A 20,474-nucleotide genomic window follows, 5' to 3' on the forward strand; every position below is an offset into this window, starting at 1 on the left:
GCAGTCTTACCACTCTGCTTCAATGGGAAATGTCCTCGATATTCATCTTTCCTTTCACTTATGACTCTGAATTTCAAGGAGGAATTAAGATTCTACTCTTAAAACATGACGAGAAATCACTATCGGAGAAAAATACGTGACATGTAATATATTCAAAATCAATTTATTGTTTTGTTCTCTGTACACACAGTGCATTTATCCTAAATAATAATGTTATCTATGTATTGAAGCTTAATTTCAAGCTTAATTTATCAACTTAGAAGCTCCTGAACTAAGCCTGGCTATTCTTGGTCTCTACAGACATTGTAAGTTGAGAAGGAAAAGATGAAATATTTAGAAGTCACCTGTAATTAAAAATGCATGTGCCACAGAGAATGGTTCTGACAGTGATACTGCCTGTCTACTGATAGTGGTGTCCTGGACCCCACTGTGCACACCTCTCCCACCTTTGTGTTTAGTGACCTCACCCTGGGAGCTTGGAGTCGTTACAGTACGGAAATAGTCAGATGCTACACCCAGAAATATTAACATGTAAATATTGCTTAATGGATAAGCTCTAATAACATATGCTTCCTGCTAAGAAGGGTAGGGGTGGCATTTCAATGTCAGGAAGGAGCGATAGAGAGGGCGATGAAGGTGGTTCTAGTGTTGAACCACTTTCTAGAAGTATTTTTCACCCTAGTTAATGATGCCTCATAAATTATCTCCCATAAACCCTTTTCCTCCCAAAATAGAATACCTCTAATAAATTGAGAGTAGTGGGTTAATTGTGGCTCCCAAAAGATATGTCCACATCCAAATCCCTACAAGTTCTAAATGTGTCCTCATAGAAAAAGGGGTCTTTGAAGATCTAATTGGTTAAGGAATTTGGGGGAAAAATCACCCTGGATTACCTGGTGAACCCTAAATCCAATGACTAGTATCCTCATAGAAGAGAAGACACAAGAGGAAGTTCATGTGACAATGGAGGCAGAGATGGAAGCCATGTGGCCACAAGCCAAGGAAGTCAAGAAGACAGAAGACACAAGGAAGGCTTCCCCCAGAGTCTCCAGAGGGAGCATGGCCCTGCTGACTCTTCATTTCAAACTCTGGCCTCCAGACCTATGAGAGAATACATTTCAGTTGTTTTAAACCACCTGTTTGCAGTGATTTGTTGTAGCAGCCACAGGAAACTAGGACAAAGACCCATGGGAATTAAAATTTATCCTAATTATTTAAGATACATAATATCAAAACCCACTAATTCAAAAGGTACAACAGACACACACCCTTTTTCATCCTCTACTTTTACACTTATGTTCTCTACAAAATAGCTCTGACACTCCTCTGTCGTCAATATGAGCATTTTGTAAGCAACTCACTTCCCGAATTTGTACTCTGGTTCATCTTTTACATAAGGCTAAAATGAGTCATTTAATGACTCAGCAAATGGTAGTTCTTTTCTAATCTGGGGTTTTCTCAGCAGCTAACAGGGTATGATCCATATCAAAGTGTGACAATATAAGCAGGAGATAAACAGCACTTTAAAGAGGAAATGCCAAACATGCATGTATATGTTGTTTCTATATGAAAAAACACTAAAATAATGAATTTTATGTATGTATAGTATGGTTGGTAAAAGGGTTATTTATTTATTTATTTGATTTCTTCTTTTTTCAAATATTTCATTACATTTTAATATTTCTTTTGTAAATAAAATACTGATCTGACTTTATTTCATCCCTTCCTAAAACCTTGCCTCCTCCCAGTATCCCCATTGGCGACATCAGTGGCTTAGCTTCTTCTTGGTCCTCCGGGTGCTATATCCTAGGGTCCTTAATTTTCTATTTCTCTTACTTCTTTTTTCTCACACTCAAGCAGTCCCCAGTGCAAACAAATCTTCTTCAAGATGGATTCTATCTTTCCAACACTCTCTGCCCAACTCCAGGCTCTCAGCCACTCTCATTAGATTGTATTTAACAGATTCCCACATACTCTCAATATCTCCACAAGAATCTTTCTTCTCATATGTTGCTTCAAAATTCCCTCCTCAAAACAACCTCTGCTTTTGTGTTTTATTAATTCAAATTTGGGTTCCAGTGTGTGTCTTACTAATCCCTTTATATAATCTTTCTTCAACTTCTTAACGTACTTTTTAAATTTCCCCACTTCACGTTCTCTGCTTTGACCACGCAAGCCTTGCTGGGTGCACCTCTTCGCTCTGTCCCACCCATCTAACTTCTCCTTCCTTGTTCAATGCTATTAGTTTGATGACACCTTACTTCTGGTCTTTTTTGTACTTATTTCTGTGGAATTTCCAACATATTAGTAAGGATCAATGAGAGAAGGTATTTGAAGAAATGCAGCCAGTATGTAAGATATTGTTATAAGATAGCATAATCATTAAAAATATTACAGTTGATGGAAAAGGTCCCCAGAATACTTAAAACTAATATTTTTCCAATTTTTAAAAGTTGGAAAGTCATGTTCAGAAAATAGATTAGTAAACATAATATCAGTCAAAGGCAAAATACTAGAAGGGATTATGACACTCATGGGTTGTTGTTTTTTGTCACTAAACATGGGAAATATGATCAGTAGAAGTAAAAAGAATGTCATTCTAAACTAACCATATTTTTTTTCAGTTTTATTAGGTCCAGTTGACCAAATTAAATGTATTTTTGATAGATATAATTATACTTGATCAAGGGAATGCTTTCAGCAAAGTATCAGATAAAGAAGCTCGTGGTATCATTGTAGATGAGCCTGAGAACTGTGAACTGGATGATAATAAAGCAGATAAATTCATAGCTTGTGGAATAACTGTATTCAGAAGCTATGAGTACAATTTGAAAAGAAGGTCCTTTATACATGCCACAGGCTTAACATCAGTTTTGCTTTCACTTAACACGCTTATCAATGATTTAACTTTAGAAGGCATTTTTACCAAATTTGTCAATTAAACCAGCTGGGAAATTTATTACGACAATTAGTAGCAGAAAAAAAAAAAAGTTCCAGGAAACGAAAATTTCAGGCTGATATCAAGAAGATGAAACCAAATAGAGACAAATATGAATCCTTTCACTCAGCTTTATTTCATCATGGGCGAGACATAACTAATGTTCACATTAAAAAACAACAACATGACAGAGGTTTATGTTGACTGCATCTCCAATCTGAGCCACAAGTCATCTGCATATAAAAATATATATTATTTCAGGGTGGTTTATAGACATATACCAGGCGAGTAAATATTGTCCCTCACCTGAACTTGCTGAACTACAGTTCAAAACCCATTTCAGATTCTGGGTGCTACATTTTAATGGTGGAAACAAATCATCTGAAGACTAGGCCAGACAATGTTATCAGAAGATAACTATGAAAAACCTAGTAAATGAGGGACACATTGAAAACAATAAGGTGTTGGGCTTAGAAAAGAGATGATTAGAGAAGGAACATGCTAGCCATGGTCATACACTTAACAGGCTCTCAGGTGGAAGGAAGGTCAGGGCCATGAGGTGCAAATTTCAGGAAGGTTGATTTCAGCTCAGTGTAGGAAAGATTTTTGTAAACATTTCATTTTCCTCAAAATAAAATCGGTCTTCTTGTATAAGAGCAAGATGCCTTTTCCTAGAAGTTTTCAGGCAGGTGCTGGATAATTCCCTGGAGGAGGGGGGGTGTATTACATATGGGGATCCCTGCATCTTATAAGACATTGGATTGAGAAAAGGGAAATGACAGCTAATATGTGCTGCTGCTCATAGAATCCTCTTTCGTCCCAGAACCCAGAATTCCCAGTTCACATCCAATGGTCTTTATATCACACAGCAGAATAAATGAGACACAAAGTAAAGTAACTGAGGTACTGTAAGGAGCTCCTGGTTTATACAGGGAACTGTACTCAGTCCTTTGAGAGAAGTAGCTATGCCAAAAAGGTTACCACTTTCCTTAAAGAAATTGACAGTCTTAAGGAGATAAGACTGAAAACTTGCAAATCAAGACAAGGCTTAAGTCATGGTTCAAGATAGTACAAGAAATAAAAGTGCATGACTACTGTGCTTGTTGTGTCTACAACGTGTTACAGGGACACTGAGGTAAGACGGGAAGTTATGAACATATTCATGGGAGAAAGTAGAAGTCGAATTAGATCTTGAAGAATGGATAGATTTAAAGAGAGAAAACAAGAAGATGATATTGAAGGAAGATGGAACTTATAAATAAGTATAAATCACATTCATATCTGTAAAGTACTCCCCCCAAAACAATGAATGTGCTATCATTTGTTTTACACGAGAGATAATGTCCTAAGAGTGATTTTCAGTTAGGAACGGTATTTACATGTTTAATATCCATCCTGGCTGAGTTCAAGGGAATAAACTAGGAACTATTAATTCAAAGCTTTTACATATTTGTTTGTGTACCCTATGTACTTTCGTTTCACAAAGCAGTTGAAGAAGCAGGTGAAATATATACAAAGTTCATATAAAATAAATTACTGAGGAAAAAATAATTAAGCCAAGAGGAAGAGGAAGACTAGCCAACAGAGAAGCAAAGGATCCAAGACTGAATGGCTGTTCTCCAAGAATACAGATTTAACGAGCAAAGATATGTACAGACAGTCCTCGGGTTACATCGGACTGAACATACGTCGTTTTGTGGTTACGATGCAATCTCCCATTTACAGTGTTTGTTTAAAAAAAAAAAAGTTCCATCATTTCGACGAATGTACATATGTGCTTTATGTTTTTTATTATTTATTTACCACAAGTAAAGGTCAGTAATTGTTATCTTTCTCTTAAGTTTTTTTTACTGTTTCACTTCATTTACTGTTTGCTGTGCATGTGCTCCATGTGAGTGACGTAGGTGCTTATGTAGGTGGGGTCCGACTTATGGCGATTTTCACACCGTAGGAACGGATCTCCAACGTAACCCGAGGACCCACTGTATCCATCAGTTAAAGACAAATCTGTAATTCCAGAAAGAAATTGTGCCCTTGTGTTTGCATAATAAACTCACCTGATGATGTGCAGGTGATGGTCTTGACTCCATCTCTAAACCACTAGTTATAACAAACATGGATGCTCTTGTAATTCCCCTTAGTGTAGGGCAAGAACATTATGCAAGGTAACAATTGCTAACAGCAATTCTATGAAAGGCCTCCAATTGTGTGCCCTGCCTGCCCCAGATCTCTGATAATCTGAATACCTGATTCAAAACTAAAGTTTCTAATACATATAGGAATAATAGACTACATGTTTTTCAGTTTATACTCATTCAGGTGTTCCACAAATTTCATTGAGCACTTACTATGTGACAGTCACTAGGCGGATAGCAGTGAATAATAACCATTGAGAAAATGCAGATAACAACAAATAAATGAACAACTAGGATAAATTCTATATCATGAGTGCATTGAAAAAATCTGAACCAGTAGGAGGTGGTAGGGAACATGATGGAGGTGGGCACTGCTACTCTAGAAAGAGTTCATATGAAAGGTTTTTCTAATATGATAGAGACATGATTGAGCTGAAGAAGGAAGCTATAGGACTATCTGGGAGAAAAGTGGCCACAAGAAATAGGGAAAAGTCCCTATAATGATAGTCTTATAATAATAGCAGGGAGACCTCTTTATAAATATCATTTCTCAGAACTGAGCTTTGATGGGAATTTGGTAGAAGAGAGTTCCAAGGTTATAGACTCTGATGAGAACTTGCAGCGTAAACATGCTCAGTTCCAGGTTGAAGAACACTTCATATCTATAATAATAAAAGCATAATATGCTAATTAGACCAGACGTCCTTCTGGACGTCCTTCCTTCCAGACAAAGCCACAGCAGGCAGGGGCCGAGGCAGAGGTGTCAGAGGCCCCCCCACCGCAGTGGCGGTGGGTGCAGGCCGGGGCCAAGGCCCTTGCATGAATTTCATGCATTGAGCCTCTAGTATTTAATAATTAGCCAGGTGGAGGGCAGAGACAGCGTCCTTTTAAGAAAATGCAAGAGTGAGGGTTAGGTGGGCCTAGAACACTGATGGACGGAGCCAGTACCTTCTTAAGAAAGAAGTTCTGTGTCTACTTCAGTACATGAACAAGTTCAGGGCGTGGGGGATTGGGGATAAGGGTAGGGGGTGACTCCTGATGACATACACCATGGAGGAAGGCCAACATAGTTTTAGTTAAAATATTAAAAACAAAAATTCCTCATGCTTTAAAATCACACATACACAGCCATAACAAATCTCCTAAAATATCCAAAGACTGTCTCAGTTGTGCTTCCGTGAAACTTCCAGAATTAACTGACCATACATTGCAGCCCCAGGTAACTGATCTGCAGAGTAGAGCCAATTACTGTATGTAAGCCTATTGATTAAATACTGTGGACCTCTGTCAAAACTGTTGAATTTGATTTTAAAGATATTCTATCTGGCAAAAAAATAAAATAACAGAGGATGTGCTGTCTGTTTTGGACACTTCAAGGAATTACACAACTATGTAATTATATTATAAAAGATCATTTATATTTTTAATTTCAATAGCAAGGAGCACATATCCAGGACATTGAAAAACAGAATCTAATCATTTAGATTAAACACACACACACACACACACACACACACACACACACACACACATACATAAACACAGGAGGGGCAAATAACATCTGTATTTTATACATTAGAAATATTTTATCAGAAAGCCATCATCACAACTGTCCTTGATCTTCTAAAAGGTATTAAGATGCAGATTCTGTAAGATTATCAGTAATTGATTCCATTTCAATTGTGCATATAACCAACTCCTAGGCAAAGCCTGAAGAAAGAGTAATAAAAATTGCAAATAATCTTATATTTTTCATGAAATATTTTCCCCAAAGTGATAGAGAATATATCAATATAATGGATACCTTAGCCTAAACCTACCTATTCTCGAGTAGTAAATCTGTGTATAAGAAACTAGGTTTGTAGTTTGTAACAAAAGAAAATAGTCATGAAGTGAAGATAGTAATTGTGAGCTTACAAGTTAGAACCACTCTATGAAAATTTGTGCAATCTTAATTTATAAATTTTACAATGAATTTTAAAAAAATAGTGTATGGAATTAAGCAGAAGCAATTGCTCGCTCAGCCAATAAAGAAGCAAAGTGTGAATACCCATCTGCCAACTCTGGACCATGTTTAGTGGAACTTTTCAGTAAGATGATAGCATTTTCTTTGTTCTGGGATCTATAGATTATGTCAGGGAAAGAAAAAAATACGTTTTAAAAACACTTTATAACAAAATACTTTGATTAGATTTTAATATCTAATTTCTTTTAACTGATTTACTCTAGATTTTTACTGAAAGTTGATTAAACCAGGCCTTCTCAAGGTGCCAAGAGATTATATATCTCTGAATCCTCATGGAAAAGCAGTTATGATTCAAGTGGAGCTGGGGGCAATGCTCTGGGTTTTCTATCTGCACTCCAGCTATGCAGTTTGGGAGTTTTGTTCAGTACTTTACAAGTTATTTACAGGACCAACTTGTTTTCAGTGCTTTGCAAGTTGTCCAGCAGTTTACAAGATGTTTACAAGTTGTTTACAGATCTTCACTTGACTTTCAGCAGAGCATCACCCAGGGCAACACCGGTGGCTGGGAGCCAGGCTCACGGTGATCCGGAGGATGACTTGGGCCTCTAAGGTACTAACCACACCACTGCAGGCTGAGCCACCTGTCCTGGACAGGCCTGGCCATACACCAAAGGCAGGTAATTTTATACACAATTTATGTTGGAGGATGTGAAAGATCATCAAAAAAGATCGCTATCCTAACATTGTATTTTTATTTTTAAAAAATATATTTTTATTGATTTTAGAGAGGAAGGGAGAGAAAAAAAACAACATAAATGATGAGAGGGAATCATTGATCGGCTGCTTCCTGCACGCTCCCTACTGGGGATTGAGCCCACGACTTAGACATGTGCCCTTGACCAGAGTTGAACCTGGGACCCTTGAGTCCATAGGCCAACGCTCTATCCACTGAGCCAAACCGGCCAGGGCATAACATTGTGTTTTTAATGGAAGGAGCTGGTTCTGTCTCCCACCACTGGCTCTGAGAAGCCTAAGAGTTACCCAAGGCCTAAAAGTTACCACTTTCTCAGAGAAGATTCCCTCTTGTTGGGGCCACAGGAGCCATCATCCAGGTAATGTCCTTCCGGGCATCAGTCGCTCTTCTAACTGAATTGAGCAAACCCTATCTGGGCATCTGTTTGAAGCTGGGCACTTGGCATATAGGGGTGTGAGGAGTGGAGCCCTCTTAACCACAGGGAACACGTGACCTGTGCTGGCCATTCAGTCAGCAAGCATTTACTGAGCAATGGCTAATATACAACACAGTCCTACATTATAGTAAGTTCTTCATTAATTCTCGCAAAGATCCTATCAGGTGGTTATTATTGTTATTATTATTATTATTATAGCCATTTTCCTCCTGAGACAATTTGGATTCAGAGAATTGATTCCAAATTGGAGGGCATTTTTTGGATGAGATTAGCATCAAGTGATTCATCTGTGGTCAAATAACCAGCTTTCAGAGCCCGGATTCAGTGTCTTCCATCACCCCCTTATCTGCTTATTCTGCACATCTACTAAGAAACCCCCCTCTTCTTCTATGAACTTGATGCCTCAAGTGTAGCCCATGGACCCCATCTGGGCATAACCTCAGCTTATCAGAAATGCAGTCTCTGGCCCACCCAGACCTGCTGAATCAGACCCTACATTTTAACACTCCCCTCCCTGCCAGACTGTCTGCCTGCTGAGATCTCAGCCAAAGGGCTCCATGCATCATCAAAGGCGGCTGAGAGCAGGGCCTGCTACAGGGCCCCTCTGGCTCTAGCCTGCAGGGTCAAGTTCTGTAGAGGGGAAACTAATTTGACTCCATAAATTTTGGTTTGTAAGCACCACAGAAGCTTATCACAGGGAAATTTCACCTAGAAGGCAGTTTCCTATCACAGATATTGAAAAAAAACTTATTTCCCAATAGACCTTATATTCAATGATTCAGTTTAGCAAACATTTACCATTGTCTGTTACTTGCCAGGTGGTGAGGGAGGTGCAGGTCTTAGTGATTTCCCATGGGAGGTGGCTGGCCATGCTACTTCTGGAGTATCATGTTTCAGACAATTCCTGGTTTTAAAGTTGCATATTTATAATAAAACTAGCGTTCCCGTTGCAGGAAAAATCCTGCAATAGGGTTTCCTGCTGCACTCTACCCCACCCTGCCTGCTCTCCTCCCTTGTCCCCCGCCCCGCGATCTCCGCCAGCCCCCCTGCTTTTGTAACTTCTCTGCCAGCCTGCTCTCCTTCCTTCTTCCCTGGCCCTGGCCCCGCCTCCGCTCCTCCCTTCTCCCCTGGCCCGCCTTCTCTGCCAGCCCGCCTGTTTTTCCCTTCTCCCCCGCCCACCTCCGCTCTTCCCTTCTCCCCCGGCCCCGCCTCCACTCCTCCCTTCTCCCCCGGCCCCGCCTCCGCTCCTCCCTTCTTCTCCTCCCCCCCCCACCCTGCTTGCTTGCTTCTCTGCAGCTTTGCTCCCTTCTGCAGCTCTTGGCTTCTTTCTATGCTGTCGCGATATGCAAATTAGCAGCCATCTTTGTTTTGATAATTTGCATATTCATCCGGATTGTTTGGTGGGCGTGGCGTGGCTGGTGGGCGTGGCTTGGGCGTAGCGAAGGTGCGGTCAATTTGCATATTTGTCTATTATTAGATTAGACTAGAGGCCTGATGCACGAAGATTCGTGCAAGAATAGGCCTTCCTTCCTCTGGCTGCCGGTACCGGCTTCTCTCCAGCTCCCAGGACCTGGGCTGCTTTGCTCCGGCTGCTGTCAGGCACCCAGAACCCAGGCTGCTTTGCTCCAGCCACCACCAGGCATTTGGGACCGAGGCTGGTTCACTCAGGCCACTGCCACCACCCACCAGGGGTGTGCTCTGAGCTGCGCTGCACAGCCGCTCAGAGCACACCCCTACCCCTAGTGTGTGTGTGCCCGCCCCTACCCCTGGTTGTGTGTGTGTCTGCCCCCAACCCTGGTGTGTGTGTGTCCGCTGGGGCTAGGGGTGGCACGCAGTCCCCTCCCGCCCATCTGCGTGCACAGCTCCTCCTGAGCCGTCATGATGCAGCCTCCTTCTGAGCCAGTTGTGACACCCAGCTAATTTGCATATTACACACACACACACACACACACACACACATATATATATATTGCTTCTGCAGCTCTCTTAATGCTGCTTTCTTGTTGCTTCACTCATTATGTCAACAAGTATTTCAAGAGCCTGTGCAAAGCACCGTAAAAGCCCACTATGTTTGCACATACTCAGCTTTTACACGAAAGTATCCCCTGAAGTAATTCTTCCACAAACACGTGTTTTTTAACATATATTTTTGTTATTGTTTTTAAAGCACTGGTAAATTTATCATGAATTCCATGGCTAATACAGTTCTTCCCATTTGAGGACTTGAAAACATTTTTCCAATTTTTTTCCTTGGAAACGTGTTCCAAGGAGTAGTAGACTTAGGAAACAAATAGTAAAAATGCATGGGATTTATTGTTTCCATAATAATAGAACTTGTATGCTTTTCAAAATCAACAGAAAAACAACAACTTGATAGTAAAGATTTAATAACTTATTTGATTTTATCCCAAAACTGACCTTTTATATAATGATTCTATTAGAGTACCTGGCACTAAAAACAAGTGATGAATTTTATTTTTTAATTTATCTTTATTGTTGAAAGTATTACAGATGGCCCCTTTTTCCCCCCCATTGACTCCCTCCACCTGCATGTGCCCCTTCCAGGTCATGCATATAAGTTCCCTGGTTAATCTCTCCACACCCACACCCACACCCGCATTCCCTCTGAAATTCATCAGTCTGTTTCATGCTTCTATGTCTCTGGATCTATTTTGCTCATTAGATTCCACATATAAGTGATATCATGTGATACTTGTCTTTCTTTGACTGGCTCATTTCACTTAGAATAATACTCTCCAGGTCCATCCATGCTGTTGAAAATGGTAAGAGTTCCTTCTGTTTTACAGCAGTGTAGTATTCCATTGTGTAGATGTAACACAGTTGTTTTATTATCCACTCATCTGCTGATGGGCATTTGGGCTGTTTCCACATATTAGCTATTATAAATTGCACTGCTATGAACATAGGGGTGCATATATCCTTTCTGATTGGTGTTTCAGGTTTCTTGGGATATATTGCTAGAAGTGGGATCACTGGGTCAAATGGGAGTTCCATTTTTAATTTTCTGAGGAAACTCCATACTGTTTTCCACAGTGGCTGCACCAGTCTGCATTCCTACCAGCAGTGCATGAGGGTTCCTTTTTCTTCACATCCTCGCCAACATTTGTCATTTGTTGACTTGTTGATGATAGCCATTCTGACAGGTGTGAGGTGACCCCTCATTGCGATTTTCAGATGATGAATTTTAATATTTCAGGTTCACCCACACATTCATTTGGCAAATCAAAAAATGTCATTATAGTCATTCTCTGTAAACTCTGCTCCTTTATGGGAAGCTATTCCCTTAAGCTATACCCCATTTAGAGTGGGGTTTAAATAAAAGGATCTGATCACATAATTTAATTTAGTATATGTATTCGCCAGTGTTTTCCAGATAAACAGACCAATAGGTTGTGCATACATAAAGAAAGAGATTTATAAGGAGGAATCAGCTCATGTGATTATGAAGCTGACAAGTCCAAAACCATCACTGGAGACCCAGGAGTGCTGATGTTCTAGTTCAAGTCTAAAGGTAGTCTACTGAGACAATTCTCTCTTGCTAGGGAGAGCCTGGTATTTTTGTTCTGTTCAGGCCTTAAACCAACTGGATGAGACCCACTGACATTACCAAAGGCAATTTGCTTTACTCAGAGTTCACCAATAAAAATGTTAATCTCATCCAAAAAAATGCCCTCCAAGTTGGCATATAAAATTAACTGGCACAATAGGGAGTATTACCAGGTGCAAAGCCTTGAGGCATAGAAAATATTTCCTCTTAGTTCTGCACTATACCTTTGCTTGGAAGCTTTTAGAAAGTCATTAGGTGCTGAAGACTTAGGCTAACAAATTTGGTTCATACCACTTTGAAAGAGGTTTAAAACAACCTTTCTTTCTTTTAATTTTTATTGAATTTATTGGGGTGACATTGGCTAATAAAATCATACAGGTTTCAAGTGTACAACTCCACAATACATCAGCCGTATACTGATTGTATCGTGTGTTGATCACCCAAAGTCTTTCTGTCTCCATTTATCCCCCCTTTACCCTCATCTATCCCCACCCCTAAAATAACTTTTCTTAGGAGATCATCAAGCCCAAGAAGTTTGTAAGAGGTATTTATTTTTTAAATCAAATTTATTGAGGTAATCTTTATACAATTAAGTACAATTACGTGTACAGTTCAAAGAGTTTTGATAATGTATACATCCATATAACCATCACCTCAATCACTTCCATCACTCCAGAAAGTTCCCTACTTATTGACCAATTTCTTTCTGCCAGGTATCATGCTTAGTGATGCATAATATGTTTTAATGCTCATTCAATGTTTTGAAGCAGACAATACAGGGCATAGCAAATGTAGGTTTATAGTTGTTTGTATGGAAAATTATACAATAATTAATAAGTAATCCTCTCTAATAAAATGGTAATATGCAAATTAACCATCACTCCGCTACATAAGCCACACCCACCAGCCAAGCCACGCCCACCAGCCAATCAGGGCGAGTATGCAAATTAACCCCAATCCAAGATGGCTACAGCCACAGAGAGAAAGGTTTCCCAGGTAACAGAGGAAGCCAAGCTTTCCATAGCCGTTGCAGGCCTAAGCCTCCACTCAAGCTACAAAGTTTCAATTATAGAAGGTAAACAAATTCAAACAAATGGCGGCAGAATGGAGCTTGAGAGAGCAGTCCAGGGTTGCCGGCAGCAACAGGGGAAGCAAAGCTTTCCGCACACCCTGGCCGGGCTCACCTGCTTAAGGCTACAAAGTTTCAATTGTAGAAGGTGAATTAACTGCCACAGAAATGGCTGCCGCCCCAGGCTACAAAGTTTCAATTGTAGAAGGAAAATAAATTCCAGATACTAGGGCCTCTCCTTGGGTTGCCAGGGGGCGTGGCCGGCCTGCAAACCACCACAGGCCCCCCGCTCAGGCTGCCCCACACCCCAAGGGAACCCCCACCCTTATCTGTGACACCCTTCAGGGCAAACTAACTGGCCCCCACCCGTGCACCAGGCCTCTATCCTATTTAATAAAAGAGTAATATACAGATTGATCATCACTGCAATACACAATATAGCTGCCCCCATCTGGTTAAAGATCCTGCTCCCATGTGGACACAAGATGGCCACCACAAGATGGCCAGCAGGAGAGGGCAGTTGGGAGGCACCTGGCCTGCAAGGGAGGGCAGTTGTGAGGGACCAGGTTTGCAAGGGAGGGCAGTTGGAGGTGATCAACCCTGCAGGAGAGGGCAGTTAGGGGTGACCAGGCTGGCAGAGGAGGGAAGTTGGGGGCAAACAGGCTGGCAGGGGAGCAGTTAAGCATCAACCAAGCTGGCAGCGGAGTGGTTAGGGGGTGATCAGGCTGGCAGGCAGAAGCGGTTAGGGGCAATCAGGAAGGCAGGCAGGCAAGCAGTTGGGAGCCAGCAGTCCTGGATTGTGAGAGGGATGTCCGACTGCCCTCCAGGAATCCCAGATTGGGGAGGGTACAGGCTGGGCTGAGGGACAACCCCCCGCTGTGCACGAATTTCGTGCACCGGGCTTCTAGTACAAGAATAAACTGTGTTCTGCATACTCACAACTATAAACCTACTTTTGCCCCATCCTGTATTATTCCCATTCTAAAATAAAAATAGGAAATGTTTCTGAGGTCACAGCATTTGCCCAGTCACTCAGCTCAGTGAGAACATTGGGATTCAAACCTGGGCATGCCTGAGTCCAGTTCTTTAACCATTGCAGGGGACTAACTCCCAAATACTTCCACAGTACAAATCTCATTGCAATTTCAAATCCAGGTACGGCAGTTCCACAGGTAGGTCATATTTAGCATCACTTCTTCCTCCAATTAATCTCTTATGTAATTACGCACTCGTCTGTGATCTTTGCTAGGTTATAAGCTCTGACAAGGGTAAGATAATTTCTTCTATCTCCTTGACCCTAGAGACTACTCCAGTAATCTGCACAGTGGAAATTTGATAAATATTTGCTAAATTTATAAAATACTGTTACAATTTTGTATATTTCAAGCTTTTAAAAAATTTAAGTTTTACTGTTGTCAAATAATATGAGAAACATTTTAATTGCTCTTATACAGAATTGCAAATCATAGACATGCTCCTAAAAAAAAAAAACAGAATAAGCCCACTAGGAATAATAAGAAAATGACAATAAGAACCTCTAATTATTGAACTTTTACTACCAAACAGGTTCTGATAAGACATTTATTTGCCTATTCCCATTTAGAAGTCAAAGCACAGTCTCTAAAGTCAAACATCTTGGGTTTACTAGTAAATCATACCCCTACTTCTTATTAGCTGTGTTTCCTGGGGAAATTATTTTACATCCATATGTTTCAGTGCCTTCATCTTCGCAATGGGGTAATAATAGTACCTATATAATTCATGAGAATTAAACTAATTAAAATGCTTAGAAAAGTTCCTGGCACAGATAAGGCAATTTTTTGTTCTTATTATCTTATTTAAATTATATAAATAATGAATTAAAATCTAGACCTCTCCTTTCTTAATTTATAAAGTCAAGGAAAATGTAGTAGTTCATAACCCACAGGAAATTTAAGTAATACTTCAATATAATTTTTCCCTGAACAAACTTTTGACAGGATCATAGTATCATACCCACGTATAAAATACATCTCCAAACCACAGAAGTGCACTAAATTTAAAGTAATTCTGCTAACAGAGTCATAAACCTGAGTCAAAATGCTAACAGAAGCATCTATAATGATACAAGCGTAATATGCAAATCGACCAAATGACCAAACAGCAGAACGACTGTCCAGACTACCTTCCGGACGACCACACTATGATATGCACTGGTGCCAGGCCAGCCAAGGCAGGTGTGATGCTATTGGTTGGGGGGCCCTGCCATTGCCCCGTGATTGCCCCAAAGAGGGAGGCCCTGGCATTGTGGCAGGTGGGCGGAGCCGGCCAGCAATTGCCCCATAGAGGGAAGACCAGGTCAGCCAAGTGGTCGCACCCCACGCCTGTTGCCTGCAGAGGGAAGCAACCAGTGGCAGGGGAGGAGGGCGCAGCACCACATAGATGGCAAGCAGTGGCAGCGGCAGGGGCAGGGCCAGCTGCTGGCAGCCGGGGAAGGAAAGCTCTGATAGGCCCTGATTCCAGCCAGGCCTAGGGGTCCCAGATTGTGAGAGGGCACAGGCCAGGCTGAGGCACACCCCCTCCCCGCCCCATGCACAAATTTTGTGCACCAGGCCTCTAGTTAGTCATAATAGCCAAAGATGGAAACAACCATATCTGGTATACTCATAGAGAGGAATAATATAATTTGGCAAAAAAAAAAGGAAAAAGAAATAGAGTATCAGTATACACACCACATGGATGAACATTGAAAGCATAATCCTAAATGAAAGAAGCCAGGCACAAAAACCACATATTGTAAGAGTACATTTATATGAGGTGCCCAGAATAGGCAAGTCTATAAAAGCAGAAAGTGGGTGAGTGGTTGCCTAGGACTAGGAAGGATAGGGGTTGATGGTGGCTCATAGCTAAAGGGAATAGGGTTTCATTCTGGGTAATAAAAATATTCTAAAATAGATTGTGGTTATAGTTGTAGAACATTGTGAATACACTAAAATCATTAACTTTCATACTTCAAATGGGTGAATTGCATGATATGTAAATTATCCTATATAATAAAAGCCTAATATGCTAAGTGTCTGGTCGTCCAGTTGGCCCTTCAATCAACCAAAGCATAATATGCTAATGATATGCTAAGGTTGCTCAACTGCTCGCTATGATGTGCACTGACCACAAGGGGGCAGACAATGGACCAGTTGCTATGACATGCACTGACCACCAGGGGGAAGACTCTCTGACCAGTAGGTTAGCTTGCTGCTGGGATCTGGTCAATCGAGACTGAGCGAGATGGACCAGACACACCATGGACCCCTCCCGCAATCCCTCCCCAGCTGGCCAATCTCCCACATCCCTCCCCAGCCCCGATCGTGCACCGGTGGGGTACCTTGGCCTGGCCTGTGCCCTCACACAATCTGGGACCCCTCAAGGGATATCAGAGAGCCGGTTTTGGCCTGATTCCACAGGCCAGGCTGAGGAATCCCACCGGTGCACAAATTCGTGCACCGGGCCTCTAGTATCTCAATAAGCTGGTTATCTCAAAACTCCAAAAAATAAAGACAGAAAATTTGAAAGTAAAATAATAGAAAAATATATAGCTTGTAAGCCTAAACTAAAAGAAAGGTGGCATAACTATACCAAAATCAGACAAAGTACACTTTTTGTACACTTACTAGAGATAAAGAGGGACTTTTAAGGTATCAACACTTTAAACAAGAAGTGTTACTAGAGATAAAGAGGGACTTTTAAGATATGATAAAGGTATCAACCTACCTGATGATACCACAATTTTACTCTGTATACAACCAGTGATACAGCTTCAAAATATATAAAGGATAAACTGATAAAAGGAGAATTAGATACTCCACATCCAAGTGAGACTTTAATATACTTCTCTCAAAAGCTGGTAGAACAAGCTTATACACACAATCAGGAAGAATATAAGTAATCAGAATAACACATTAACAAATTTACCAAACTAACCCTATAGAACACTGCAACCAATGTTGGTGGAAAATATTCAGACCATAGGAACCAGAATTCCGTGGTCCATTCAGTACCAACTGCACAACTTTAACAGAAGTTCAGAGAGTGATAGTGTTTCACCTTGCCCTTGATATCATATGATTTTCAAAAGCTATTTAGACATTCTTTTCTCTGACTTCACCAAAGTAGACCTGTTACCAATTGGACAGAATAGGTACTGAAGGGTTATTTACTTCTACAGTTGATCCAATCATGTTTATTTTATCCATTTGTTCAAATCATATGAATTAGGGTTTATCATTATGAAAAAAAATACAACTTGTAGAGTTTGTTTCATATGACAAGTGTATGGCCAATTCAGAGGCAATTTTAGTTTACTAATTATTTTTCCATTCTGAATACACCTGTCAAGTGGTTAAAGTGATACTCCTTTATAGATGAGCCTAAATCAATAGTTGGCTTCTGGTTTCCCTAAATTATATAGCACACAGACAGAATAAATGCATTAGAAAGATTTAATGTTGTCTGGTGCCATCTCAAGGGTGATCTGTGCTGTCAGAGTAAATAGGTCATTCATATTGTTAAGAAAATGCATAACTATCTGAAATTTCCTGTAAGTCTTGTTAGTATCCCCTCTCATTTTTACATTTAAGTAACTCCTGAAAAAATTAATCATCTTAGGAAGCTTGTCTGTCTCCCCAGAATAGCAGTTTCAAATGGCATTTTTTTTCTTTCTTCCTTTTAATCAGTGTGTGTGTGTGTGTGTGTGTGTGTGTGTGTGTGTGTGTGTGTGTGGTGAGATCATTTAAGACTTACTCTCTTAGCAAATTTCAAGTATACAATCCTCTATTGTTAACTATAGTCACCATGCTGTACATTAGATTCCCCCAAACTTATTCATCTTATGACTGAAAGTTTGCACCCTTCGATTGACATCTCCCCATTTCTCCCACCACCAATATACTCTGTTTCTATGAGTGCAACTTTTTTGATTACACGTATAAATGAGATCATACAGTATTTGTCTTTTCCCATCTGGCTTATTTCACTTAGTATAATGCACTCAAAGCATTTTTTTTTTAGAAATCTCTGTTTTCTATAGTGGAAGTTTTTACATCTATGTGATATTTCCCTATAGTTTTCTTGTAGTGTCCTTATCTGGTTTTTGTATCAGAGTAAGAGTACAGCCTCATACAGTAAGTTTGGGAGTGAAACTTTCCCTTCAAATTTTGGGAAGAGCTTGAGAAGAATTGATGTTCATTTTTCTTCAAGTATTTAGTAAAACTCACCTGAGGAGCCATCTGGTCTAGGGCTTTTCTTTGTTGGCAGGTTTTTTATTATTGCTTCAAGCTTCTCAGTTGTTATTGGTATGTTCAGATTTTTTTCTTCTCCACTATTTAGTCTTGGTAGGTTGTATGTTTCTAGGAATTTTCTCTTTTCTTCCAGGCTATCTAGTTTGTTGGCATGCAATTGAGTAGTCTCTTGACTTTTCATATTTCTGAAGTATCAGTTGGTTCTTTCTAGGCTTTCTATTTCTTTATTTAAATGTCTCATGGAATTGCCTCTGAAATTGCAATCATGTTGGGTTAGAGCTGGATTAGGAAGCTGTTGCTACATCTGCAGGTTGTTGACAGGAATTCAGTGGGTGGGCTGTCACCAGGGGCTCGGGCGGGTGTGGATCCTGTGTGGTCCTGGGGGGAGGGCACTGCCTCCAGTATCTCGTTCAGTAGGATTGCACTGGGACAAGGGTTCACTTGAGGATCCACAGTTGGCTCCCCAGGCAGTGGGCCTCTTACCAGGTATGCAACAGGTATAGTCCTACCAGGCCCCTGGGATAGCTCCGGCTGAGTCACTAGGTAGGTCCCTGGGTGGGCAGGCCTGTGCTGGGCCATGGCTGAGAGGTTCTGGAACTGAATCCCAGGGCAATTCCAGGATCTACTGCCAAGACCGATGTCTATAGACCTCATTCTGGGTAGGCTGGACAGCTCCCTCTAGAGGGACTAAAGCCAAGTACAGGGTCTTTTCAGGATCTCCTGACACAGACTGGAGGATCTGCTGTGCTGGTAGGACTGCTTGCAGCCTGCAGCTGGGAGGGGCTGTCGGGAACTTTCAGGATCTCCTGAGGCACAAACAGGACTTTTGCAGCCTGCAGCTGGGAGGGACTGAAGCTAATTATAGGGAACTTTCAGGATCTCCAGGGGCACAGGTAGGAGTGTCTCCTGATGCCCTAACAGGGCCCCTTCAGGATGTCTGGAGGTGCAGATGGGACTGTCTTCTGCTGAGTCCCCATGTCAGAAGGACTGCTTATGGGCTATGCTAGGAGGGGCTGGAGCCCAGTTTCAGGGCCCTTTCAGATCTAATTGGGCAGGCTTACCTCAAGGGACTCCCAGACCACAGCCAAGGGGGCTTGAGCTGAGCATGGGCCACTTACGTCTCTGCCCTGTACCTGAAGCACAAGTGAGTGTGACCCCTTCTGGGCATGTGGTGTTGCTGACAGGGCCAAGTCAAATTGGGCTATAGCCAAGTCCTCAGGGATATGGAGCTATTTCTGTTTCCTTAACTGAGATCACAGTTAGCGAATCAGGGTGTGGTCCTGTCTCCTCAAAACAGCTTGGTCTTGGGCCCCACCTGGGTTCCAAAGCTCCCACAAAGGCACTTTTGTCTGAGGCTGGCACCAAACTATTGTTGCTGAAGAGGAATATGAGCGAAAGACCTCAGAGCAAAGCGACCCAGGGTCTGTTCCAGGTCTTCTCCTGGGACCTCCGTGCTTAGTTTCCTCATTCATAAAACAGGAAGGACAGCCTACCTCACAGAGGCGCCCAAATCTAATCCGAGTTGCTCACATCCAAAGACCTAACTTTGGTCCTTAAAATAAACATTAAATTTCAATTTTTTTAAAAAAACAACAACAACACAATAACTGTAAAGGACATGGTTTAAAGAAAAATATATCATGCCATTGTAAGACAGAGAGACAAAATACATCTAAAACAAGTCAAGTAAAAATCAAGTACAAAATATTGTCTTCTGCTTCCAGACTTGGACCCACTGCTATTTAGAAGTATAATTCTCATCAGGAAAATGAAAATAGAGCTCAGAGTTAGCTACACGTGGATTAGTCTGCTGTTTTCTGGGTCACCACTCTGCACTCAGAGATGTTGGCTTAGGGGCTGTACTAGTAGACTATACTTAATATCTCCTTCAGAAAGACACAGTTCGGAGGGTGCTTTTCCCCAGTGAGAAAAACAGAAATCATGACATTGAACATAAACCAGTTTTAGATCGAAGAGCCATAGGGGCAGTATGGGTGAGGTAAGTGAGCAGAGCAGTAGTCCAAGAACAGGAACTCAATCCTGGGTCTGCCATAGCCGAGACCAAGGTTACCTGAGATCTCTGAATCTTGGTTTCCTCAGATGTAAAATGGGGGTAATGATAAAAATATTTGTGGCTAAGTTAGCCTAAAAACTAGGTAAGATAAAGGACCTGAAATAACTCTGCAAAGTGGAAGGTATTATACTGATGTTAACTATTACAATTTTTCTAAACTAGTGGATTGAATGATCTACCCTAAAATACAGCCATTCTACTTGTAAAAAACAACAACACAAAACAGACTATAAACCAGGGTGGCAATCCAGGTCCTGTCAT

Source organism: Cnephaeus nilssonii, assembly GCF_951640355.1.
Source record: "Cnephaeus nilssonii genome assembly, chromosome: 6".
NCBI classification, from domain to species: domain Eukaryota; kingdom Metazoa; phylum Chordata; class Mammalia; order Chiroptera; family Vespertilionidae; genus Cnephaeus; species Cnephaeus nilssonii.